Source organism: Somniosus microcephalus, chromosome 4 (genome assembly GCF_052327205.1).
Source record: "Somniosus microcephalus isolate GS21.2 chromosome 4, FLI_Smic_1.0, whole genome shotgun sequence".
Classification (NCBI taxonomy): Eukaryota; Metazoa; Chordata; class Chondrichthyes; order Squaliformes; family Somniosidae; genus Somniosus; species Somniosus microcephalus.
Genome location: NC_140990.1, coordinates 94,647,768 through 94,674,010, shown reverse-complemented (window position 1 = coordinate 94,674,010; position 26,243 = coordinate 94,647,768). Strand labels below are relative to the sequence as shown.

At 50.5% G+C, this 26,243-nt stretch overlaps 1 protein-coding gene and 1 long non-coding RNA gene across 3 annotated transcripts in view; one reads left to right on the top strand and one right to left on the bottom strand.

The window, feature by feature from the left end:
• Positions 1-26,243, top strand: part of LOC147119527 (uncharacterized) — a 401,105-nt gene that overhangs the window by 313,733 nt on the left and 61,129 nt on the right. The gene's annotated exons all lie outside the window — the stretch shown is intronic.
• LOC147119528 (uncharacterized) lies at positions 5,471-22,263 on the bottom strand. The gene is made up of 3 exons (XR_015078037.1): positions 22,048-22,263; positions 21,527-21,643; positions 5,471-7,802 (listed from the first exon to the last, which is right to left on the bottom strand). It is a non-coding gene; the product is annotated as an uncharacterized LOC147119528 (long non-coding RNA).

The following is a 26,243-nucleotide window of genomic DNA, read 5'->3' as shown; positions in this document are numbered from 1 at the left end:
CTGACTGCAAGGGACCTATGCTTGACTTCACCAATCTTTTTCTCTTCACATATCTATAGAAGCTTTTACAGTCAGTTTTTATGTTCCCTGAAAGCTTACTCTCATATTCTATTTTCCCCCTCTTAATTAATCCCTTTGTCCTCCTTTGTTGAATCCTAAACTGCTCCCAATCCTCAGGTTTGCTGCTTTTTCTGGCCAATTTATATGTCCTCTCCTTGGATCTTATGCTATCCCTAATTTCCCTTGTTAGCCACGGTTGAGTCACCTTTTTTGTTTTATTTTTATGCCAAACAGGGATGAACAAATTCTGTAGTTCATCCATGCGATCTTTAAATGTTTGCCATTGCCATCAACCCTTTAAGTAACATTCCCCAATCCATCCTAGCCAACTCCTTTCTTCCTCCCTCCTTCCTTCCCTCCCTTTCTTCTCTCACACCTTCTCCCTTATATATAAGTATATTTGAACCACCCCTCTGTACAACACTGAATCCAATACTTGACGAGTGTTCATGAAGGTTTGAGAAACGTGGACAAATATGTCTGATTAAAAATGCTGTGTGAATATTGCATAAAAACCTGCCTGGCACTATGGAAAATGCAATTCTAAAAGTGTCCGGTATCCGTTACACATTTGCTGGGGCACTGTGATCGGGGTTTTCAATGTTAATCTTTGTACCACGGTGTTGTGGAGTTATTTTAAATACTCAATACAAGTCTGATATCGAGAGTTCAAGCAGTCTTTATTCGCACGCATGGGGAGACAGCTTGCTTCTGTCTAAGCCAAGCTTCTCCAAATTGTTACAGCGGTTGTCAGATGTTTATACATCCAAATGGCGCATTATATATTGTTCCCGCCTCTTTTCTAAAACATTCTATGTTACAACATTGTTTGTCCCAGTTCCTGTTAATACCAAGTGCACCCTTGCCCTAATTTTGAGGATTATTGGCCCAGAAATTCCGGTCTCCATGGCTAAGTACGCACGGGGTACTCACCCGTAGGACCAATGGAAGTGCCGGTTTCGTGCATGCACTGCGCATGCGCGGGAAACCGGCACTTCCGTTCCCCTGAAAGAAGGGGTTGACAGGTGAAACGCGTACACCGGAGAGGCAGTGTGTGTGCATCGAACTTACGTTTTTTTTGCAGGTTTCTCTGGGAGGGTAAGTCTCCAGCAGTTACACTTTTAAAAAGCAGGCGCAAGGCCTGCTTTTAACAAGGTAAGTGGTGAATTAATTAAAATTTAAAAAAATTTCCACAGGTTTATTATTTTTAAATACTTTAAAGAAAGGTAAGTTTATTTTTAGCCCCGTTAGAAAATGTAATTAATTTTTTCAAAAATGTAAATTATTGTTTAAAAGTTATTTCATGTAATTTATAGTTATTTTTAAAATGTGGTTTAAAAAAAAAAATTATTTGAGGTTTTAGTGATGTTTTGGGGCTTATAGTATTTATAGGTTTGATAGCTCTCCCTGTCAAACTTATGAAGCATTCCCTGCTACCATTGGCTATCCATGGCCCACGTGATCCCAGGGGACGCATCGAACTAACTGCGCCCCTGGGATACGCAAGCACTGCGCGCCGGCAGCTGGAGGAGGCCCAGGATTGGAATCCCACACGGGCCCACAGCTCAACGGCCGGCGCGCTAGGTAAGTGCAGGTCGGGGGCTTGCACCCGCGGGAAGCCCCCGACCCGAGTTTCTGGGCCAATAACTCCATGTCTATTGTGGCCAACTCATCGTCAGCTGCCTAAGTCATGTGGTTCCTACTGCGGAATAACCGTCTGCACAGATACGATATCTTACAACATCAGCTCTTTCGCCACGTCTGTTGACCAGAACATTTTTAGTTTCGTGCAGTGTTTACAACCCTGTGGTTAGTCCCATGATTATATCTGGCAATGTTGCACCCTGCTCTCCTTGACCACTGCCTGTGTAGAACCAAGCCCCCGTCTTGCAACACTATTCTACACAAACTGTATTCTTTACTTTTCCCCTTTCAACGGGAATCCGCATCACTTCATAGAATCATAGAAAAATCCGGCACAAAAGGAGGCCATTCGGCCCATCGTGCCTGTGCCGGCCCTTTGAAGGAGCTATTCAATCAGTCCCACTTCCCCCTCTTTCCCCATAGCCCTGCACGTTTTCTTCTCCTTGATTATATATCCACTTCCCTTTTGAAAGTTCCTCTTGACTTAGGTGGGAAAATCCCATAGGATGATCGTGAGGCGCTCTTTTAAGTACCTTTCGCTGGGGTTCAGGTTAAAGGAGGCGGGGAAAAGGGGACCTCGAGCACAGAAAACACAACGGGATGGAAAATTAAAGAGCGATTTCCCGTGCCTTGCGGATTTGTACAACGAATATCACGCCGAGCAGGAAGGGCCCAGGTTCCATCCCCTCCAGTCTGTGCTGAGTGAGCTGATCCCAGCTGGGGGCAGCTGGTAGGCAGGGCTGCAATTGTTACTGAGCCCCACACAGAGCAGGAAGAGCCCAAGTTCCATCACCACCACCCCCCCCCCCCCCCGCAAGGTCTGTGCTGAGTTAGCTTACCCCAGCCGAGCAAGTTGTGCAACCGAAATTCAATACAATCCGATGATTTGTGAGACCGGTATCAGAAATTATGACGTGGGAGGCAGCCTGATTATAGTTAAAATCCCAATTGGTTCACTGATGTCCTTCAGGGAGGGAACCTACCACGAGTCAGGGGGCTGGGCCTACAGGGGAGGGAACCTGCCACCACCCCCTGGTCTGGGCCTACAGGGGAGGAAACCTGCCACCACTCCCTGGTCTGGGCCTACAGGGGAGGGAACCTGCCACCACTCCCTGGGCTGGGCCTACAGGGGAGGGAACCTGCCACCACTCCCTGGACTGGGCCTACAGGGGAGGAAACCTGCCACCACTCCCTGGGCTGGGCCTACAGGGGAGGGAACCCGCCACCACTCCCTGGTCTGGGCCTACAGGGGAGGGAACCTGTCACCACTCCCTGGTCTGGGCCTACAGGGGAGGGAACCCGCCACCACTCCCTGGGCTGGGCCTACAGGGGAGGGAACCCACCACCACTCCCTGGGCTGGGCCTACAGGGGAGGGAACCTGCCACCACTCCCTGGGCTGGGCCTACAGGGGAGGGAACCCACCACTACACCCTGGTCTGGGCCTACAGGGGAGGGAACCTGTCACCACTCCCTGGTCTGGGCCTACAGGGGAGGGAACCTGTCACCACTCCCTGGTCCAGGTCAATGCTGTAAGATTCGCGAAATTTTCATTAAATAATCATGTAGGAAAATAGGGTTAATAAAACAGCTTTATTGACCAAAAGAAGCTTTTACAGAGAAACCTTTGATAAAAGGGCACACAAAATGGCCGCCAGACCTCGTGACCAGCTTCTGGGACCATTTGAATTTCTGTTACTGCAAGCCAGACAGGCTTGTGGATTGAGGGCATTAAAAGCCCGCGAAAACCAGTTTCGGGAAGCCGAAACTCATGGAACTGAGCATACATATTGATTAGATTATAAGTACAGGACAGATTTGGGTGGCAGGATGAGACCCATCAAGAAATGGGCGGACAATTGAACGAACGCTTTAACCCATTACACTGTACAAAGAGAAGCCGTTTAACAGCCATCCAGGGCAATCTCCAGACCGATCAATATACAAACCAAGTTACGGTAACAAAGCAAAGACATTATCGGCCCAGGAAGGCCAGTTCAGCTATCACCGACTCCCGTTATGAAGACAAAACACCCCTGCAGAGAGTTCTGCCCGCCAAAATTATTACAAAGACAGGACTATGATTTGGCGGGAGATAAGAATGTTCCAAAAAAAGTATAACTGTGGATTGAGTAAAGTCCATCAGTGAGTTCTCCTTCGGTTCAAAGACGCTTCGGGATAGACTCCATCGGAACTACAGCACTTTGGTTCGGACCTTCGGAACAATTTCGGTTCGGAACGTGTTCGGTGTTCGGCCAGGCAAGGCCCGGCCACGACGAGAAGACGACGAGAAGAATTCGGCTTGGAAGCCAGCTCGGCCAGGCAAGGCCCGGCCACGACGGGAAGACGACGAGGGAGGCCCGGGTACTTTTGTCGGGAGATCATCGACGACCCAGGCCGGAGAAGAAGACACTCAGGTCCCGGAGGATGCACCCAGCTTCTTCAACATCACATCGGTAACGGATTCATCCGTGTGCATCCAGTTCTTAAAAATCACATCGGAAACGGATCCATCCGTGGCGAGCGCTCACCAAGGCTGTACCGGCTGCCTACATCGCAGGAGAACCAAGAGGAAAACAAGCTGCGCCAGAAGCTTCCAAACCCACGTGACGACGGAAAGCTGTGTCGAAAGGCTGCAAAGCCTTTTTCGCAATTCTTAAAGTGGTGAGCATGATCCCGAGTCCCTCAAATCGAAACTTAGTTAGGTCTAGGGGAGGGGGTTAAGGGTAATTGTAATGTGTTACCCCTTTCACGATGTGCCGTGTGTTCCCCATTTCTATAGAGTTAAGTTTATAGATGTGTGCATGCTTGTAGTTGCTTTAATCTGTGCATATGACATGTATTTTATAATGCTGCAAACTGTTCAATAAAGGCATCCATTTCGTGCTATTCGACCTGGCCTATTGAGTTTTTCTGCACTACAGCTCCCTGCACCTAAGTCCAAGGTCTAGAACCGTAGGGGCGAGTGGGTCGAACCACTCACGGGTAATTATTGCAAGAAGCCTGGCAGGAGACCAGAGCAAGCAAGAGAAACCCCCTACAATGCCCTCAGGGCAACTGGGGCTGGGCAGTGAATGGGGCCTTGCCAGTGTCACCCACATCCCCAAACCAAATAATATAAAAACTGGACACAATGTACTTCCTCCAGCTTATACAAGCCAATTCTCATGACTCCTGCTCCACTAAACCTGTGTTTCGTATTGTCAGTAACTATAGCAACAATGTTTGGCCCTCATTTAGATGAAGTTTTATTTCTTTCATCAGATTTGGTCTTTCCAGCATTGTGTTATTGTAGCACTGGCGTCAAGCGTTGTTGATGTCAACACAGGGTTGCCGTGGCGACCAGGAGGCAGCATTGTTTGGGGAGAACGTTCCGGAAGCCTCTGGAGAAGGCCCTGACCGAGGCGGGATGAAAGGTCGCCCACTTGGCAGAAACCTGAAGGGAGGACAGAGGGAGAGGGAGGGAGGGTGGCCAGCGGGGTTTTTGACATGGACCTTTCACCTCCGGCACCTGGCAACCAAATGGAGGAAGGGGCAGCTGGGATGTAAAGTTCTGAATGAAACGTGTTCAGGCTCCAGCTCAGTTGCTAGTGGGGCCTGAGATCATGGTAAATAACGACCCAGCATTCATTGCTGAATGGGCAACAAAATGGCCAACTGCCTCAGCGCGGCCACGGAAACGTGAAACCGGTGCAGTTTGGGGTGGTCCTCAGGCATTGAGACTTAATGACAAAATAGAGGTATACATACACGTGCACTAATCAAAAGTCCTTTCCAAATGTTTATTTAATTTACATGTTTTGTCCTTAAAACACATCTCTATCTCTTTATAAAAATGGAGCATCCCTTTTAGTCACGATAAATTTAGGACTCTCCAAAACGTTTGCTCATTCGATACTGGGGCGAATGTTCCAGCTCTATGTTCCCCAGCGCACGCACGGAGTCAGGGTAGCCTCCCACCCACCCCTGGCCCCGCGGTCTCCCTTTGCTCACGGGCTGGGAGTGCTCAGTTCCCTGCTAGGCAGTCATCATGGGCGCAAGCTGGTTCCTCGCCAAAGTTCGGGATCCGTGGGCGCCAACCGCCCATTGCCTCGTCATCCACCCCACCCCACCCCACGCCGCCAGTGGCAAATTCTTCATGTCTGAGCGCAGTGTATGCCAGTAGGGTATTCGTGGGGGAGGGGATTGCAGCCGCGACCAGGCCCTGAGCTCCCCTGGAGTGCATACACACACCCGCTTTCTAGGGGATGGAACCTGCTTGGTGTGGGGCTCAGTAACAACTGTAGCCCATCTACCGCCCTCCCCCCCCGCTGGGACCCTCGGAGTCAGAAGATCGTGGGTTCGAGTCCCCACTCCAGAGACTCGAGCCCCATAATCCAGGGCCGACACTCCCGGTGTGCCAGTACTGAGGGAGCTCCGCTGCACCGTCGGGAGGTGCCGTCTTTCGGATGAGTTGTTAAACCCAGGGGCCCCGTCTGCCTGTACCAGGTGGATGTTAAAGATCCCATGGCCGCGATTGGAAAAAGAGCAGGGGGAGTTCTCCCTGGTGTCTTGGGGGCCAACATTCCACCCTCAAACCAACATCACCAAAAAACACAGATTAACCGATCCTTCATCGCGTGCTCTTCATTCTGGGCACTAAATGACTGCCGTGGTGCCGGCATAACAACAGAGACTGATTCTTCTCTGGCTGTGAAGCGTTTAAGGACGGCCAGAGAAATGCAAGTTGTGTCATTTGCTCCAACGCTTAAAAACATGCAGTGAGGGGAGAAAGGAGGAGTTGGGAGTAGGAGAGGGTAGGGTGCGAGGGGCCTGGATTTCAGTACAGTGGGGGGAGGAAGAAAAAGAAAATCAGAAAGAACTTGCACTTACACAGCGCCTGTCACCGCCTCAGGACGTCCCAAAGCGCTTTACAGTCAGCTAATTAATTTGTGTCGTCAAATTTTGTTTGATAACGCTCCCGAAAAGCGCCTTGTTGGGATATTTTACTACGTTAAGAGTATAATATAAATGCAATTTGTTGCTGCTGTAATCACAGTTTTAATGTAGGAAACCCGGCAGCCAAATTGCACACAGCAAGGTCCCACAAACCGCAATGAGATAAATGACCCCAGATCATCCATTGTAGTGATGTTCTTTGAGGGATAAATATTGAGCCGCAGGACAGCAGGGAGAACTCCCCAGCTCTTCTTCCAATAGTGGCCGTGGGATCTTTTACGTCCCAACTGAGAGAGCAGACGGGGCGTCCCTCGGTTTTAACGTCTCATCCGAAAGACGGCACCTCCGGCAGTGCAGCACTCCCTCAGCATGGGCAGCGGGAGTGTCGGCCCTGGATTAGGGGGGCGCGAGTCTCTGGAGTGGGACTCGAACCCACGACCTTCTGACTCAAGAGGAGAGAGTGAGACCGACTGAGCCACGGCTGAAGAGTGTGTAGGACAGGGAGAATATGGAGCTGAGGAGGAACAGGAGGGAATGCTTCAGAGGAATCAAAGCTTGTATTCCAAGAATGGACTCTGCAAAGGTGAGTCCGTGAGGACAAACCCCTCCGAGGTCCAGGGGTCCCTTATTGAATTCATAAATTTATCCGCTAACATTCTGTATAACATATATTTCTTTTTGGCCAACAAAAAAAAATGATCCACCTCGTCATCAGTTCTTAAAGGCGAGTGGCCAAGCCACTGGCCCTGGGCACTGGAGGTGATGTCGCAGCAGGTTAGAGAAGGTCGACGGAGGCTGGCTGGCATCTCCGGCTGCTGGTAGCGATCGCTGCAGTCATGGCAGAGGGAGGTGGTGAGGGAGGGCGCGGGAGCTACCCGATCCTCGATGTCGCCGGCCAACTACATTTTTTTGATGCGGATTTATTTTTCTTTGTCTCCGCTTCCACCGCCGCCAGTTGCGACCTCGGCCGCTGGTCTGTCTGTCCGCGGCCCCAGGTTTCGGCGAGCTGCCGGGGCTGTTCGCGGGCGCACCTCCCTTCTCCCCCCCCCCCCGACTTCTTCCCAGCTCGTGAGATTCCACACGCGGCTCTTCCGCCTCCCCCGTGACTTTCCGAGTTGTCCGTCGGGCAGTCGACCAGCCGCTCACTCCGATATGGTCTTTCCTGTGTATGTTGAAGATAAAAAGATCAATCAGATTAATTTTAATTGTCCCCTCCTCCTCTCTGCACTATCTGCATGCATACAAAAGCAAGGAAGTTATGTTAAACCTTCATAATACACTGGTTAGGCCTCAGCTGGAGTATTGTGTCCAATTCTGGGCACCACACTTTGGGAAGGATGTCAAGGCCTTGGAGAGGACGCAGAAGAGATTTACTAGAATGCTACCAGGGATGATGGACTTCAGTTATGTGGAGAGATTGGAGAAGCTGGAGTTGTTCTCCTTGGAGCAGAGAAGGTGAAGAGGAGATATGATAGAGGTGTTCAAAATCATGAAGGGTTTTGATAGAGTAAATAAGGTGTGCTGTCTCTCCCTCTAACTTAACCTTACTGTATGTACATAACCTACTTAAATATGTATAACTTACCTGTTAGGGCCGTTGCCCCTTTAACTCACCGTTTAGGGCCATTGCCCCTTTAAGACGCGCCTTAGCGTGCTGACGTCACGTCACGTACAACGTAGCGTGCTGACGTCACGGCACGTACGACGTGACGTGCGTGAGGCGGCTGCTGGCCCGACTCGGCCTTCCAGAAAGGCTGCCGGCACAGCCCGGCCTAGCGTCTTCGGCCGCATCTACCAGCCGCCGGGAGCGACGCGATCTTTCGCTCTCGCGGCAAGCATCGGCTCAGCCTGGCCTCCAGCTCCCGCTCCCGACTTCAGCCTCCACGGCCAGAAACGCGACCACGCGCATCACGTGACGCCCCAAGCGCGGACAACGCTACCGAGCGTGATGAGGTCATCACGCTCCCCACAGGACTGCTACGTAGTCCTCGTGGAGTCCTCGCTGGGACTCAGACCTACACCACGGTGCTCCTTCAGCAGCACAGGCTCCGGGCAGTTGTATTGTCCCCATGCTTGAGTCTTGGAAATTGTTTGTCTGTAAGTATTTTAGAATGCTATGGATGATTAGTGTGCACTGCATGTTGTAGAAAATGTTTAGTTGTAACTTTTCTCTGTCTAGCTGATTAACTAGTAGCTGTATTTTGATACACTATGTACAGGGCTAATTTAAAGAGAATGCCTCCCAGTTTACTAAATGTACTGTGTTCCTCAGGCGTAACTAAATCTGTGTATACATATCAGTTATGCGCTTGTATACTAATGTGTGCTTCCATTTCTGTGTTGTATTTCAGTTTTACAATTAGAATCGTTCAGTAAAGCGTTACAAGAAAAGTCAAGCCTTGTGATTTTATTGGAAGATATCGAGTTGTTCGCTATCTGTCTAGCTCTGCATAGAAGCGCGTTGCGAGGGCAGAACAGTAAAAAGACATGACCTGGAACAGCCCCTCAGTCCAGTGCAACGTACAAATGAGTATGTCCAACAACACTCCAAAGTGTTCTCAAAGGAAACATTCAGGTATCTCGACGTAGAACTAGCTACTCACCCCAGCAACAAACGGCCTGTTTTCGGAGACACTGAGCTCAAAAGAGAAGAAACGAGTAAGACTCACCTGCAGAGACCTCCACAACACTCGGCCAATCCAGCTAAGCAGTCCTCGCCCGAGCCGCAAGGCGCACAAGACTTCGCCAGGTACCTTACTCGCCGAGAATTGTTAAGTTCAGGCCTCCTAGAATTCGATGACCGTCCTGAAAATTATTGGTCATGGAGAGCATCCTTCCTGAGTACCACCAAGGACTTGAATCTGTCAGCCAGAGAAGAACTAGACTTGATGACAAAGTGGCTCGGAGCCGAGTCGTCAAGGCAGGCGAAGAGAATTCGCTCAGCGCACGTCCTCAATCCCACAGCAGGCCTCCACCTGGTTTGGCAACGTCTCAACGACTGTTATGGGACACCAGAAGTCATCGAACACGCACTGCTCAAGAAGCTTGAGGACTTCCCGAAGCTAACCAACAAGGATAATGTCGAGCTCAGAGAACTGGGCGACATTCTCCTCGAACTGGAGTGTGCCAAGGGAGAAGGTTACCTGACCGGCCTCTCGTATTTGGATACGGCTCGCGGGGTAAACCCAATAGTGGAAAAGCTCCCCCACAATCTGCAAGAGAAATGGATAGCTAAGGGATCCAAGTACAAGGAGGAAAATGGAGTGGCATTTCCCCCCTTCTCTCTCTTCTCCAGGTTTGTCCAACAACAGGCAAGGGTGAGGAATGATCCAAGTTTCGCTTTCTCCACCTCCAGCAGTTACGCTCCTTCGAGAACAGAGAAACCCACAAAGGACAGCAACAAAGCCTCTGTGAGTGTGCACAAAACAGAGGTTCCAGCCGAACCCTCAGTCAACCAATCCAGTTCTGCTGGGAATGAAGTGGATGACCCAGATCGTCAGTGTCCTATACACAAGAAGCCCCACCCACTCAAAAAGTGTCGAAGCTTTAGAGACAAGCCCATTGATGAGCGCACGTCATACCTGAAAGAGAACCGCATCTGCTTCAGGTGTTGTGGGTCGACTACGCACATGGCAAAGGACTGCAAGGCGACAATCAAGTGCCTTGAGTGCAACAGCGAAAAACACATAGCAGCCCTGCATCCAGGTCCTCCTCCGTCAACCACCGAGAGCGCCGCGGTTGACAAAGAGGATAGCGGGGAGCAAAGCGAAAGCACATCTTCAGTCACCTCCAAGTGTACAGAGGTTTGCGGAAATGCAAGCAGCCCACGCTCATGCTCCAAAATCTGCTTGGTTAAAGCATATCCTGCAGGGAGAAAGGAGAAGGCAATCAAAATGTATGCAGTGCTCGATGAGCAAAGCAACAAGTCCCTGGCGAAGACGGAATTCTTCAATCTCTTCGACGTCAAGGCCAGCACCGCTCCGTACACGCTAAAAACCTGTGCAGGGACAACAGATACTACGGGTAGGAGAGTCGGGAACTTCGTGATCGAGTCCATGGATGGGAAACTACAGCTTCCCCTCCCCACCTTGATTGAGTGCGACATGATGCCAGAGGACAGGACGGAAATCCCCTCCCCAGAGGTCGCACGCCATCAGCCCCACCTACAGCCAATTGCCAATAAGATTCCAGCTGTGGACCCGGACGCTCCAATCCTCCTACTCTTGGGAAGAGACATCTTAAGGGTGCACAAGGTACGTGAGCACATCAACGGGCCCCACGATGCTCCCTATGCGCAGCGGCTTGACTTGGGATGGGTCCTCGTGGGTGGAGTTTGCCTGGGAACAGTCCACAAACCAGCGGATGTCAGCGTCTATAAAGCAAACGTGTCGTGCAACGGTCGCACATCCTGTCTCAGCCCATGCCCAAACAGGATCCAGGCAAAGGAGGACTACGACGACATGACGCAGCATCATAGGTCAACCTCCTCTGCCTGTGAGGAAGAGGCAGGCCCCACTGTGAGCACAGATGGCCTAGGATGCTCAGTGCTTGAAAGGTCCAAGGACGATAGACACAGCTGGGCGGCACCCCTGCCGTTTCGCCCTCCTGGACGCCGTCTTCCGAGTAGCGGGGAGCAGGCTGCGGGGCGCCTCTGCTCGCTCAGGAGAACCCTGGTGCCGGGGTCCACCGACCCAGACACGCCTGCAGTCCCCACCCCAGCGATGCTCCTGACTCAAAAGATGAGTGCTATTTCAGCTCCCTCTGGAAACTTCGACATGGCCGAGCTGCACAGGAAGCAGTGGAAGCAAGTACAGTGTCGTGCAGACACTTCTTGGAAGAGATGGGGAGGAGAGTATTCGCCCACCCTACAGAGCCGTAGGAAATGGACAGAAGACAAGCCGAATGTCAAAGTGAGAGATGTCGTCTTGCTGAAAGACAGCCAAGCACACAAACGAACGGTCAGTGGGACTAGCCGTCAAAACTCTGCCGAGCAGGGACAAGAGGGTCCGCAAGGTGGAGGTGAAGACCGTCAAGGAAGAGACTGTCAAGGTGTTTCCGAGGCCAGTCTCAGAGATCGTAGTCCTCCTTTCCGAAGAAATCTAGAGAACGGACTCTGAGCGTGTGGCAGCCAAAGGACGTTTTCTCCAGGTTATTTTGTATCTGTAGTGGTACAAATGGAATTGTACCAAGCGGGGAGTGTGCTGTCTCTCCCTCTAACTTAACCTTACTGTATGTACATAACCTACTTAAATATGTATAACTTACCTGTTAGGGCCGTTGCCCCTTTAACTCACCGTTTAGGGCCATTGCCCCTTTAAGACGCGCCTTAGCGTGCTGACGTCACGTCACGTACAACGTAGCGTGCTGACGTCACGGCACGTACGACGTGACGTGCGTGAGGCGGCTGCTGGCCCGACTCGGCCTTCCAGAAAGGCTGCCGGCACAGCCCGGCCTAGCGTCTTCGGCCACATCTACCAGCCGCCGGGAGCGACGCGATCTTTCGCTCTCGCGGCAAGCATCGGCTCAGCCTGGCCTCCAGCTCCCGCTCCCGACTTCAGCCTCCACGGCCAGAAACGCGACCACGCGCATCACGTGACGCCCCAAGCGCGGACAACGCTACCGAGCGTGATGAGGTCATCACGCTCCCCACAGGACTGCTACGTAGTCCTCGTGGAGTCCTCGCTGGGACTCAGACCTACACCACGGTGCTCCTTCAGCAGCACAGGCTCCGGGCAGTTGTATTGTCCCCATGCTTGAGTCTTGGAAATTGTTTGTCTGTAAGTATTTTAGAATGCTATGGATGATTAGTGTGCACTGCATGTTGTAGAAAATGTTTAGTTGTAACTTTTCTCTGTCTAGCTGATTAACTAGTAGCTGTATTTTGATACACTATGTACAGGGCTAATTTAAAGAGAATGCCTCCCAGTTTACTAAATGTACTGTGTTCCTCAGGCGTAACTAAATCTGTGTATACATATCAGTTATGCGCTTGTATACTAATGTGTGCTTCCATTTCTGTGTTGTATTTCAGTTTTACAATTAGAATCGTTCAGTAAAGCGTTACAAGAAAAGTCAAGCCTTGTGATTTTATTGGAAGATATCGAGTTGTTCGCTATCTGTCTAGCTCTGCATAGAAACGCGTTGCGAGGGCAGAACATAAGGAGAACCTGTTTCCCGTGGCAGAAGGGTCGGTAAGCAGAGGGCACAGATTTAAGATAATCGTCAAAAGAACCAAGATGACGCGAGGAGAATTTTTTCCCACAGCGAGTTGTTGTGATCTGGAATGCGCCGCCTGAAATGGCGGTGGAAGCAAATTCAATAATAACTTTCAAAAGGAAATTGGATATGTTGTGTATGTAATATGTGTGCTACTTTGAACCTATGGACAGGACTGCACTACTTGTAGGGCGTAGTGATACGCAGTACCACTCCTGGCCATGGGGTATAAATAGTACTGTGGGTACTGATCTCCCCTCAGTTCCCGCCTGTGGGCATGAAGTAAAGACCTATGTGCAGTCCGTACCTCCAACCAGTAAAGACCTGTTTGAGTTATACGTTTAAGTCTTTGTGTTAATTGTTCAATACAATACACATACTTAACACTGGCGACGAGTCGGTTCGAACCCTGCGGCAGTTATTCCACGGCGGCTTCGTCCAAAGACAGGACGTTGAAGAGAGGTTTCAATCCTCAACACCCCACTCAAAACTGAAGGGCAGCAGAAATCCTGACAGCTTCCAGCGACTGGAAGCGACAGGCATTCGGACCCTGAAGCCTCCATAACCTCGTGGGTAAGCCAGAGCCCGGGAGGGAGCGAGCAAGAGCCGCGCGAGCGGGTAAGCCAGAGCCCGGGAGGGAGCGAGCAAGAGCCGCGCGAGCGGGTGAGCCAGAGGCCGGGAGCCGCTTCAAGTGCGAGGCGCAGCGCGGGCCAGCGATCGGGACCAAAGATAAGGGCCGCACTCGGACTGAAAGGCGCGGCGGCTGCAGAAGCTCAAGGTGCGAGAGCCGCGGTGCACAGCGCGGGCTATCGATCGCACAGAAGATAAGGGCCGCACTCGGGGTCTGAAGGGAGACGGCGTCGGGGGACGGGTGAAGACCGCCAAGCGCGGGAAAACCGCCATTTTGTGGGCGGAGGACGACGGCAAGAGCGGGAAGCCGCCATCTTTGATAACAAGTAAAGAAAATAAAATCTGAGAAATTGCAAATCTACAATGCCTAAACACGGGAATATTAGCACCTTTGATAGTGACCTCGAAGATTGGGCCATATATGTTGAAAGAGTAAAAAATTATTGTAAGGCCAATAAAATTCGTGACCAAGATAAAGCTCTAACATTATTAAATTTAATGGGTGCGAAGACATACGGGCAATTGAAACACCTGTTATCACCAGATGAACCGGCGGATAAGACGTTCGATGAGATTGTTACTGTCCTGAAAGATCATCTAAACCCCACGCCGCTGATGCTAGCGGAACGATTAAAATTTTACGACAGAAGGCAGCTACAGCATGAAAGCAATGCTGAATATTTGCTGGAATTGCGTAAATTAGCGAAATATTGCCAGTTTGGAACGGGACTGACAGATGCACTACGAGACAAATTTGTGTGTGGTTTATTTAAACAGGATACACAAAAGCGACTGCTCGAGGAGAATGAGCTGACGCTTGAGAAGGCGGTCACTATGGCAGCAGCACACGAAGCCGCAGCGAGAGGCACGGCAGTAATGCAGCTACGGTCACCGGAGCTCAGTGCACACAAATTGGGTGTGAGTTCTGGCAAATGTTATCATTGTGGAAAGACAACGCATGATCAGAACCAGTGTTGGTTTAAAAACCAAGAATGTAGAACTTGTGGTAGGCTTGGACACATAGCTAGAGTATGCAGGTCAGGGAAGAAGACCAGCAACAAGAAGTCACCGCAAGGAAAATACGCAAAGGTACACAAGGTGACCGAACAGGAGTCCGATTCAGACGCTAGCAGTAATGAACTGGCTAGCTTAAGAGTACTCAACGCTGGTAAGGGTGCAGACCTCCAGACAATTTGGGTCACTCTTCAGATAGAAGGAGTCCAAGTAAAACTGGAATTGGACACTGGATCGGCATTGACGGTCATAAATAAGAAAGATTACGGAAAGTTATTCCAACATATTCCCCTACAGGATACGGGGATTATATTGAAAACATACACGGGGCAAAGAGTGTACCCCATCGGGAAAATAGAGGTTGCAGTGGTCCACAAGGGCGAAGACAGTCAAATAATGGACTTATATGTGATATCTGAAGGAGGTTCTCCACTACTAGGACGGGAGTGGATTAGGAAAATGAATATGGACTGGCATTTCCTACAAACAATAACGAGTGAGAACTCGGTGAAGATAGTCGGCCCAGACTCTGGAACGGATGATGGTAAGCCCAACTCAGGTGCAAAAGACAAAGTTTCAGCACAGAATTCCACTGAGCAACAACAACATAGTTTAACTGTGGATTCTGAGTCTGGCAAGTCTACTGATGTGCCCATTTCTGAGGGACACCGGGCTCGAACTCAACTCCATTTCAAACTACAACAGCAATTAGAACAAATGCTTCGCCGTTTTGAGCAAGAGTTGAATGCAACGAAAGAGTTCTTTGATATAGAGTTGGAGAATCTGGAAAGACAACAGAAGCAGCTGATGGAGAAAATGGAGCAGGAGCACACAAAACGTCTGATGTCAGAGGAGTTAACGGTCAGCCAACTCCTGCATATGCTGAAGGACAGGACTCTGAAATGGGAAAAACTTGAACACGAACTTCAATATTCAAACGAAAGGGGTTCGGAGCTCTCAAAGGTTATTGGAAGAGCTGAGGTGGCAACACAGACTGAGATGACTGCAACAGAGCAGCCCTTGGATGCCAAAAGTACGCTGACTCACGTCAACGTAGAACAACAGACCGCTGAAACAGCTGCTCCGGTAGAGGGATTGAATAGTCCGATCAATCAATCTCCAAAAGAAGTTGAAGTAGTAAAATCTCAAATGAGGTCATTAGTAAACGACTTGCTGAAAGCCCAGAAAAAGCTGGATGAAGAGGTACGCATGAAGAAGTCTCTTCAGGAAAGATGTCTGGACTTGGAACAAAAGCTGGCTAACGCCCAGCTGGGTATGGAGGAAATAGAAGACCCTCTCGCTGGCCTAGATCAGGACGACACCGAATATTACTATGTCCTGTCCTGCCCAACTTGTAACTTCGACTCCCACCATACAGAAATCATGGAGGAGCACCGAAAGTCTACGGAACATCGGGAGAAGGTGGCTCTACTACGGAAAAAGGAGGAAGAGAAGGAGGAACTGCGCATGCAGCTGGCAGCTGACAGTGGAGCCCAGAGAGTCTCCAAGAAGCAGAAAAGGAAAAGTCGAAACAGAAGATGACCCATCTGAACCATTATTACCTCTACCAGATCACACACGTGGTCCCTCCGAACGGAGCCAATTCAGTTCGGAAGTTCAAACTGTTAAATCCATGGAAGGACTATTGAATGAGTCACTCCAGCAACGTGAACCGACTACACCACAGAGATTGAATCTGTGAACTGTTTTCCGCAGAGACTGAATCTGTGATCTGTTTTGACATGAAGTTATCTATGTATCTATGTTATTCTGTTATGTAAACCTGAAGTTATATATGTATATAGGTTATTACGTTATGTTAAATGGGGAGATGACTGTAAAGCTAAGAAGGGAGGAATGTTGTGTATGTAATATGTGTGCTACTTTGAACCTATGGACAGGACTGCACTACTTGTAGGGCGTAGTGATACGCAGTACCACTCCTGGCCATGGGGTATAAATAGTACTGTGGGTACTGATCTCCCCTCAGTTCCCGCCTGTGGGCATGAAGTAAAGACCTATGTGCAGTCCGTACCTCCAACCAGTAAAGACCTGTTTGAGTTATACGTTTAAGTCTTTGTGTTAATTGTTCAATACAATACACATACTTAACAGGATAAATACTTGAAAAGGAAACATTTGCAGGGCTACGGGGAAAGAGCAGGGGAAGAGTGGGACTAATAAGTTTCCTTATCTGAGGAAGGATGTTCTTGCCATGGAGGGGGTACAGCGAAGATTCACCAGACTGATACCTGGGATGGCAGGAATGACGTATGAAGAGAGATTGGGTTGATTAGGCTTATATTCGCTATATTATAAGTTTCAATGAGATCATGTTCTCTATCGAGGAAAGCGTGCAGATGACCCAGGGCCTCAACCAATATCATTGGTAAACTGAGTCACTTAACTATTTGTGGGATCTTGCTGTGCCCAAATTGGGCTGCCACTTTTTTTCTACGTTACAACAGCGACTACACTTCAAAAAAGTACTTGATTGGCTGTAAAGTGCTTTGAGACGTCCTGAGGTGGTGAAAAGCGTTGTGTCAATGCAATATATTTAACTGAGGACTTCACCTAAAAAGAGCAAGTGCTGTGACACTCCACCTTATTGGACACCTTTATAGGAGTCACCAGGAGAAAGGGAGTCCTTGGTCATCGCCATATTGCTAGGGGGCCCCCCCCTTGGTCTGGACGAGGAATGTGCGGAGGACATGAGGCCAGGCAGAGCAGCACCAGCTACTGCAGGAGAGAGGGAGGGACAGGAGGGCGAGGTTCCTTCCCCCGCCCTGCGGGTACAGGACATCCCGCCTACTCTGGACCTCCTCCACGAGGAGGACCTCCAGTGCCGCATCCGAGAACCTGTGCGCCCTCTCCCTCGGTCCCTGAGCCAACCTGAAACCTGCCGCTCTGTGCAGCGGAAGTGGGTGCGAGGAGCCCACACACCCTGCTCCACGAAAATTGCATCCAATCAGCACTTGAGTGCTAAACCTGCAGCATTCTGGTTAGCGCCTGCAGGCAGGTTCAGATCACGATAATCATCAATTAGAACCGAAACCGTGTGCTAAATCCAGACTTTCAAACAGGCCTTTCTTAGTAGCACAGCGCCCATTTAGTGCCTGTTTTCACCCTTTGACCAAAATAACCCCCACAGAATCTCACAGCACAGAAGCTGGCCATGTGACCCATCGTGCCTGTGCCGGCTCTTTGAAGAGCTCTCCAATTAGAAACATAAACATAGAAATATAGAAGATAGGAGCAGGAGTAGGCCATTCGGCCCCTCGAGCCTGTTCCGCCATTTAATGAGATCATGGCTGATCATCCAAACTCAGTACCCTGTCCCTGCTTTCTCCCCATACCCCTTGATCCCTTTAGCCTTAAGAAATATATCCAACTCCTTCTTGAATATATTTAATGAATTGGCCTCTACTGCCTTCTGTGGTAGAGAATTCCACAGGTTCACCACTCTCTGGGTGAAGAAATTCCTCCTCATCTCAGTTCTAAATGGCTTACCCCTTATCCTTAGACTGTGACCCCTGGTTCTGGACTCCCCGGCCATCAGGAACATCCTTCCTGCATCTAAGTTTCAATGAGATCAACGAAAGCATGCAGATTACCCAGGACCTCAACCAATATCATTGGTAAACGGAGTCACTTAACTATTTGTGGGATCTTGCTGTGCCCAAATTGGGCTGTCGCTTTTTTTCTACGTTACAACAGCGACTACACTTCAAAAAAGTACCCGATTGGCTGTAAAGTGCTTTGGGACATCCTGAGGTGGTGAAAAGCGCTGTGTCAATGCAATATATTTAACGGTCATTTCCAGGCTTGTCTGCGATCAGCCTTTCAGCCGGCTCCTGATGGTAAATGAGGGCCTCATATGAATTGAAGCCTTTCCCTCGCAGAGAGCACGAGAACGTGGGGTTGCAACGCAGCGTGTCGCCGTCCCGGCGTCACGCCCGTAAGACACGGGTGTCGTGTGGGCTGGGGAAGGCGATGTGCTCCGAGGTGGTGCCAACCACTCCGGCCAGGCTGGGGAGCAGCATCCGGCCTTGTGTTTGAGGGGCCCCTGCAGCAGCAGCGAGGACAGGGACTGGAGGTGCGGGGGGGGGGGGCTACAATGGATACTGAGCCCCGCACAGGGTAGGAAGAGCCAGGGTTCCATCCCCCCCTCCGGTCTGTGTTGAGTTAGCGTGGGGGGGTGGGGGCAGCAGATTTTCCCCCTCTGTTACCTAAGGGGTGCTGAGATCCATTGTTAGCCCCCAGCTCGGTTGTGTCAAACTGAGTATTGCTGTGATTGAAAAGCCTGCAGTACCAGGCTGCCAGTAGGTGGCGGAGCGACCCCGTTAGGTGCCGATCTTTTCACACGGCAATGTCACCACCCGGTGGCTGATAATCAAACAGCAACGGCAGACATCAAACATGGCAAATGCACTATAATGTGGATAAATGTGAGGTTATCCACTTTGGTGGCAAAAACAGGAAGGCACATTATTATTTGAATGGCAATAGATTGGGAGAAGGGGAAGTGCAAAGAGACCTGGGTGTTCTTGTGCACCAGTCGCTGAAGGTAAGCATGCAGGTGCAGCAGGCGGTTAAGAAGGCAAATGGTATGTTGGCCTTCGTAGCAAGAGGGTTCGAGTACAGGAGCAAGGATGTCTTGCTACAGTTGTACAGGGCCTTGGTGAGACCACACCTTGAGTATTGTGTGCAGTTTTGGTCGCCTTATCTGAGGAAGGACGTTCTTGCCATGGAGGGAGTTCAGCGGAGATTCACCAGGCTGATACCTGGGATGGCAGGAATGACGTATGAGGAGAGATTGTGTCGATTGGGCTTATACTCACTGGAGTTTAGAAGATTGAGAGGGGATCTCATCGAAACCTATAAAATTCTGTCAGGCCTGGACAGGCTAGATGCTGGAAGGATGTTCCCGATGGTCGGGGAGTCCAGAACCAGGGGTCATAGTCTAAGGATAAGGGGTAGGACATTTAGGACTGAAATGAGGAGGAATTTCTTCACCCAGAGAGTGGTGAACCTGTGGAATTCTCTGCCACAGAGGGCAGTGGAGGCCAGTTCATTAAATATACTCAAGAAAGAGTTGGATATATTTCTTGAGGCTCAAGGGATATAGGGAGAAGGCAGTGACAGGGTACTGAAATTGGATGATCAGCCATGATCTCATTGAATGGCGGAGCAGGCTCGAAGGGCCGAATGGCCTACTCCTGCTCCTATCTTCTATGTTTCTATGAGTCCGAGGCCACGGAGCTTATTAGGACCACAGGAACAGGAGGAAGCCATTCAGCCCCTCGAGCCTGTTCTGCCCTTCAACTGGTCTGTACTTTACTTCCCAGATTTAAAAAAAACTGAATTCAAATACTCAAACTGCAATGGGATTGGAACTTGCGCTCCCTGGGTTACTAGTCCGTTCCTCTGGATTGCTGGTCCTGCACCATAAACACTACACTGCCGCAGCCTTACAAGAAGCACCCTTGCTGAAAGAATGGACGTCCGGAGACAAAGAAAACTCCACGGTGCCCTTTAAATTGCACACAATCCAGGGATCGCCAGGCGGGAGAGTGCTGTCAGAATTTCTCCACTGCAGGTTTTAATGGCCCCTTTCACCAAGCGGAAATACCCTTTTCAGAGTGATTTCCTCTCTCGAGATTCAGTGTTTACTTGGAAAAAAACTCATCGACGGCAGGAAATAAATGTGGGAGGGTCGAGGATCAGAACATTCCAGTCAATGTTGAAGCAAACACCTCTGGGACCCGGGGGGGGGGGGGGGGGGGGGGCGGGGTCACATCCAGCCCCAGACAGAGGGGGCTGAAGGTCTCTCTCTCTCTCTCGCTGATGGGGGACTGGGTGGGGTCAGTGGGTCAGACAGTGACCTTTCACCCTCTGGGACCTGCGGGTCAAATCCAGCCCCAGACTGGATCCAGGACAGGGGATGAATGGGCCAAGAGCATGCAGGCGTAATTTGCACCTTATTTTCTTTTTTTTTTCCATATTATTGTCAATTATTATTTAACTTTAGATAGAAACGCTCCGGCAAATTTGGGAAGGAGCGAAGTCTAAATGGGGTAGAGGAGCAGAGGGATCGGAGGGTACAGATACACAAATCATTAACACAAGGGACGCAGGTTAATAAGGCCATTAAAAAAAGCAAACAGAGCACTGGGGTTCATTTCTAGAGGGATAGAATTGAAAAGCAGAGAAGTTTTGTTAAACTTGTATAGAACCTCTGTTAGACCACATTTGGAGCACTGTGCACAGTTCTGGTCTCCATATTATTAAAAGAATATAGAGGCACGGGACAAGGTTCGAAATAAGATTTCCTGGAATGATACCAGAACTGAGAGGTTATACCTAGCAGGAAAGACTGAACAGGCTGGGGCTCTTTTCTCTAGAAAAGGGAAGACTGAGGGGGGAGACCTGATAGAGGTCTTTAAAATTATGAAAGGGTTTGATAGGGTAGACGTAGAGATGCTGGAACTCGCTACCACATGGAGTAGTTGAGACGAATAGCATAGATGCATTTAAGGGGAAGGTAGATAAATACACGAGGGAGAAAGGAATAGAAGGATATGTTGACAGGGTGAGATGAAGTAGGGTGAGAGGAGGCTCGTGTGGAGCATAAACACCGGCATGGACCTGTTGGGCTGAATGTCCTGTTTCTGTGCTGTACTTTGTACTGTGTAGTTGAGTTGGTTTGGAGTGTCAAGAATCTTCTCTGCAGTACAGGCTGAGGAGCTGGGAGGGGTGGAAAGTGGTGTCTACAGCGCTGTCAGTGGCGGGAGAGTCATTACACCGTGACATGTTTACATAGGCAATTGACAGCATAAACGTGACCATAGGAATATCGAATGGAAAAAGCTAACTCTGAAAGTGTGCTCAGACATAGGATTTTTTTTTCATGTATTACAGATACATCTGCCTGCAGTAGGAAGTCCCTATGCCGACACGCACTTGCTGCCTGTCACACTTTGGTGCCCGACCTTGGTCCCTCAGGCCAGGAATCCACACTCCTACCTTTTCCAGTCACGATACGGCCGATGGCTGGCTCGCTGATGGCGCTATCGGAACCCTGCACATTCATGAACAGCTTGCTTCCCATCCCCATGGAAACCATCTCCTGCAGTCGCAGCTCTGGAAGGGAGAAGTTTCAGAGGTTTTAGGAAGCTGAGGCTGGTGCGGAACCCGAGCCACAGAAAGCGCAGGGGTCAGTTTGCGAAGGGGGTCTCGGTTGATTAGAGCACTGACCTTTTGACCTCTGGGGACCCAGGAGTCAAATCCAGCCCCAGACTGAGGTGGATAAAGGCCTCCTCTCTCTGATGGGGTCTGGGAGTTGGGGGGGGGGGGGGGGGGGCAGTGGGTCAGGCACTGACCTTTCACCCTCTGGAGTTCTGACTTTCTCTATTTACGCAACCTCCAGGTGATTTAAGTGTGAGTCAGCGAACTTCAGATGTACGAGACCCCTCAATCAGTGGATGCAGGAACCCCATTCACCTTTCCCACATCCCACCCATGCGCCAACCGCCCCCCACCCTCACCTTTATTTCTCGAGGCCTGCCGCCACAGGATCTGGGCGATGTCTCTCGTCCACGCTTGCTTGACGTGAGCGGAATCGGCCTGGAAGATGTAAGCGTCGTTCGACCTCCTCCGCCTGAACCACACCTCGAACCGCAGCCCACTGTCCCCGATGTTCTCAGTCAGTCCCACGTCCGCTGTCTGAGGGGAGAAGGGGGGAGGGGGAATAAAGGTCACTGTGTCGTTGGCCCGCCCCGATCGCCCCTCCCCCACTCCTCGCCCGCGGCTGTCCTCGAGGGTGCGAGGTGCCTGACAGTGCCTGTCAACGTGTCACGTCAAGTCCGTGCTGCGAGATCGGTAACCAAGGCGGGAGGTGACACGTCCCTTCAGTTGCCCCTCCCACCACTCCCAGGAGCCACACCAGGCCTACGATGGACAGTCCGCCGGCCGACAGATCAAACCCCTCACGAAGAATCAGAGTCAGTCCTCGTATTTTTCAATCATGCTGGACACCACTCCTCAGCTCTCTTACAACTTCTAGGTGTCTCAGTGTGTCTGACTCTCGCTTCTGAGTCAGAAGGTCCCACTCCAGAGACTCGAGCACAAAATTTAGGCCGACACTCCTGGTGCCAGTACTGAGTGAGCACTGCGCTGACGGAGGTGCCGTCTTTCGATGAGATGTCAAACCGAGGGCACCGTCTGCTCTCGCAGGTGGATGTAAACGATCCCACGGCCACTGGAAGGAGAACAGGGGAGCTATCCCCAGTGTCCTGGGTCCAATATTTACCCCTCAACCAACATTACTAAAACAGATTATCTGGACATTTATCACATCGCTGTTTGCGGGATCTTGCTGTGCGCAAAACAGGCTGCCGGGTTTCCTACATCACAACAGTGACCACACTTCAAAAAAAAAACTTCACTGTAAAGCTATTTGGGACGTCCTGAGGTTGGGCAAGGTGCTATAGATTGCAAGTTCCTGCTTTCTGTTCCAAACACATCTCAGACTAATCTGTTTCCCTACTCCGGATATTTTTGTTCCTTTCACTCTGCAGTGCTTCACCCTGTCAGCTGAGACAGTCAGGGTTTGCGACCATGGGGGTGGGCATCAGGGCAGCTTGATCCTGTCCTTACTCAGACCCCACAGGAATCAATGGACAGTGTTCAGGTGCCTTGGGTGATTCCCACCACACTACATAATCCAGGTACTTAATTGGAACTGAGGCCAATTACAGTCCTTACCGTCAGACAGCTACCGATCACGACAGTGAAAGGAAGCTGGATTGACATCAGTAGAGATACAGTCAGTAACACAGGGTGCTGGGGGAGGTGTTACTGAGTGACAGTGAGGGAGCTGGATTAACATCAGTAGAGATACAGTCAGTAACACAGGGTGCTGGGGGAGGGGTTACTGAGTGACAGTGTGAGGGAGCTGGATTAACATCAGTAGAGATACAGTCAGTAACACAGGGTGCTGGGGGGAGGGGTTACTGAGTGACAGTGTGAGGGAGCTGGATTAACATCAGTAGAGATACAGTCAGTAACACAGGGCGCTGGGGGAGGGGTTACTGAGTGACAGTGTGAGGGAGCTGGATTAACATCAGTAGAGATACAGTCAGTAACACAGGGTGCTGGGGGGAGGGGTTACTGAGTGACAGTGTGAGGGAGCTGGATTAACATCAGTAGAGATACAGTCAGTAACACAGGGCGCTGGGGGTGGGGTTACTGAGTGACAGTGTGAGGGAGCTGGATTAACATCAGTAGAGATACAGTCAGTAACACAGGGTGCTGGGGAGAGGGGTTACTGAGTGACAGTGTGAGGGAGCTGGATTAACATCAGTAGAGATACAGTCAGTAACACAGGGCGCTGGGGTAGGGGTTACTGAGTGACAGTGTGAGGGAGCTGGATTAACATCAGTAGAGATACAGTCAGTAACACAGGTTGCTGGGGGAGGGGTTACTGAGTGACAGTGTGAGGGAGCTGGATTAACATCAGTAGAGATACAGTCAGTAACACAGGGCGCTGCGGGAGGGGTTACTGAGTGACAGTGTGAGGGAGCTGGATTAACATCAGTAGAGATACAGTCAGTAACACAGGGCGCTGGGGTAGGGGTTACTGAGTGACAGTGTGAGGGAGCTGGATTAACATCAGTAGAGATACAGGCAGTAACACAGGTTGCTGGGGGATGGGTTACTGAGTGACAGTGTGAGGGAGCTGGATTAACATCAGTAGAGATACAGTCAGTAACACAGGGCGCTGGGGGATGGGTTACTGAGTGACAGTGTGAGGGAGCTGGATTAACATCAGTAGAGATACAGACAGTAACACAGGGTGCTGGGGGGAGGGGTTACTGAGTGACAGTGTGAGGGAGCTGGATTAACATCAGTAGAGATACAGTCAGTAACACAAGGTACTGGGGGAGGGGTTACTGAGTGACAGTGTGAGGGAGCTGGATTAACATCAGCAGAGATACAGTCAGTAACACAGGGCACTGTGGAGAGGGGTTACTGAGTGACAGTGTGAGGGAGCTGGATTAACGTCAGTAGAGATACAGTCAGTAACACTGTGTGCTGGGGGAGGGGTTACTGAGTGACAGTGTGAGGGAGCTGGATTAACATCAGTAGAGATACAGTCAGTAACACAGGGCGCTGGGGGAGGGGTTACTGAGTGACTGTGAGGGAGCTGGATTAACATCAGTAGAGATACAGTCAGTAACACAGGGCGCTGGGGTAGGGGTTACTGAGTGACAGTGTGAGGGAGCTGGATTAACATCAGTAGAGATACAGTCAGTAACACAGTGCGCTGGGGGTGGGGTTACTGAGTGACAGTGTGAGGGAGCTGGATTAACATCAGTAGAGATACAGTCAGTAACACAGGGTGCTGGGGAGAGGAGTTACTGAGTGACAGTGTGAGGGAGCTGGATTAACATCAGTAGAGATACAGTCAGTAACACAGGGTGCAGGGGGGAGGGGTTACTGAGTGACAGTGTGAGGGAGCTGGATTAACATCAGTAGAGATACAGTCAGTAACAGAGGGTGCTGGGTGAGGGGGTTACTGAGTGACAGTGTGAGGGAGCTGGATTAACATCAGTAGAGATACAGTCAGTAACACAGGGTGCTGGGGGAGGGGTTATTGAGTGACAGTGTGAGGGAGTTGGATTAACATCAGTAGAGATACAGTCAGTAACACAGGGTGTTGGGGGAGGGGTTACTGAGTGACAATGTGAAGGAGCTGGATTAAGATCAGTAGAGATACAGTCAGTAACACAGGGTGCTGGGGGGAGGGGTTACTGAGTGACAGTGTGAGGGAGCTGGATTAACATCAGTAGAGATACAGACAGTAACACAGGGCGCTGGGGGTGGGGTTACTGAGTGACAGTGTGAGGGAGCTGGATTAACATCAGTAGAGATACAGTCAGTAACACTGGGTGCTGGGGGAGGGGTTACTGAGCGACAGTGTGAGGGAGCTGGATTAACATCAGTAGAGATACAGTCAGTAACACAGGGTGCAGGGGGGAGGGGTTACTGAGTGACAGTGTGAGGGAGCTGGATTAACATCAGTAGAGATACAGTCAGTAACACAGGGTGCAGGGGGGAGGGGTTACTGAGTGACAGTGTGAGGGAGCTGGATTAACATCAGTAGAGATACAGTCAGTAACACAGGGTGTTGGGGGAGGGGTTACTGAGTGACAGTGTGAAGGAGCTGGATTAACATCAGTAGAGATACAGTCAGTAACACAGGGTGCTGGGGGGAGGGGTTACTGAGTGACAGTGTGAGGGAGCTGGATTAACATCAGTAGAGATACAGTCAGTAACACAGGGTGCTGGGGGAGAGGGGTTACTGAGTGACAGTGTGAGGGAGCTGGATTAACATCAGTAGAGGTACAGTCAGTAACACAGGGCGCTGGGGGAGGGGTTACTGAGTGACAGTGTGAGGGAGCTGGATTAACATCAGTAGAGATACAGTCAGTAACACAGGGTGTTGGGGGAGGGGTTACTGAGTGACAGTGTGAAGGAGCTGGATTAAGATCAGTAGAGATACAGTCAGTAACACAGGGTGCTGGGGGGAGGGGTTACTGAGTGACAGTGTGAGGGAGCTGGATTAACATCAGTAGAGATACAGTCAGTGACACAGGGTGCTGGGGGAGGGGTTACTGAGTGACAGTGTGAGGGAGCTGGATTAACATCAGTAGAGATAGTCAGTAATACAGGGCGCTGG